The sequence below is a fragment of the Triticum dicoccoides genome, chromosome 2B (assembly GCF_002162155.2).
Source record: "Triticum dicoccoides isolate Atlit2015 ecotype Zavitan chromosome 2B, WEW_v2.0, whole genome shotgun sequence".
Classification (NCBI taxonomy): domain Eukaryota; kingdom Viridiplantae; phylum Streptophyta; class Magnoliopsida; order Poales; family Poaceae; genus Triticum; species Triticum dicoccoides.
In genome coordinates this window covers 54094421-54095927 of record NC_041383.1, presented here as the reverse complement: position 1 = coordinate 54095927, position 1507 = coordinate 54094421, and positions in this window count along the sequence as shown.

Here is a 1507-nt window from a genome sequence, read left to right as displayed (position 1 = left end):
GTAGCGACGACGGACGCCGAGACGAGCACGTGACACCACTGCCACCCTGTCTTAGCGTAACGCGAGTCGAGGCGGATGTCGTCGCGGTAGCGACGACGGACGCCGAGACGAGCACGTGACACCACAGCCACCCTGTCTTAGCGTAACGCGAGTCGAGGCGGACGTCGTCGCGGTAGCGACGACGGACGCCGAGACGAGCACATGACACCACTGCCACCCTGTCTTAGCGAAACGCGAGTCGAGGCGGACGTCGTCGCGGTAGCGACGACGGACGCCGAGACGAGCACGTGACACCCCAGCCATCCTGTCATATGGTTTCATTGTGTGGATGAATTTGTCTCACCCCTGGGAGCACTGTGGATGGCGCAGGGAAAAAAGGCTAGTGGCTACATACATATTCACTTATTCAGTCAGAATGGGCAATTTATTCAGGGTTCGTGTTGAGCTGCTGCATTTTCTTTGGTTTATTTTATTGCAGTAATGTATATGGAAATGCACAGTGGGTCACTGTGTTTGCATGAGGGCCACTGAGTGCATCAATACACACAGGTTAGCATTTGGCGCCTTGTGGTGATTAGTTGCCACTTTGACCTGAACAATTCTCTAAGAAACAGGAGCCTGAACATGGATGCATATGCTTTTCTTGTGGTCTTAGGACCCAAGCAGAGCAACAGAAAGCACTGATCAACACAGCTTGTCCTCACAGGCACATAGAATTATTTCCTGATGTGCACCTTCATCAACTTTTTTTTGCCGGGTGTTGAGCAGAGATGTGTTAAAAGTGCAGGCACTTTTTTCCTTCTGCATTTGTTTATGAGTGGAAAGGATACGAGACTTTGCCCTCCTCCCAGTAGCCGAAGTTGTTTTTTTAATTGCGATAATGAAGTGTTGCTTCTACTTGCTCAACTAACCATGTGTTACCTGTTCTCTAGTATAAATTTCTGCTACCTATCTGCTGTTTTTTATTTTTTCGTAGTAATCAACCTAGGCTTCAAGAAACATCTTATCCTTAGCACAGCCTATCAGAGTACTTTTTTTATAGTACTCATGTTGACCTTTGTTCTTCATAAAAAACAAACTAACAATGCTCAGCATGCTGTACTGCACTAAAGATGATCATTGTTACTTTTTGTTAACTTTTCATACATTTTTTTTAATATAAAGATGCTAAGCATGGTCTTTTCACATTTTTTACACCAAATGACGCATAACTTTTTTTAATTACTTCCTTTTTGAGTATTGTCATTTCATAGTTCTCACATAATCATGAATAATCTTCTCTCAGATTTCAGATTTTGGCATTAGGAGTTGCTAATAACTCGAAGGGAACAAGGAAATTGTTGGCTTTCTTCAATACATCCAACCAATAGATTTATATATCAACCATGGCTGAGCAGGCAAGAGCAGTGAGTTCCTTTTAATTTTTGCATTTACATAATTTATCTCAATTGATCACTTTCTTCACTGCAGAAATGTTTTTATATTCCTTGCACTCGCTGATTTTTTT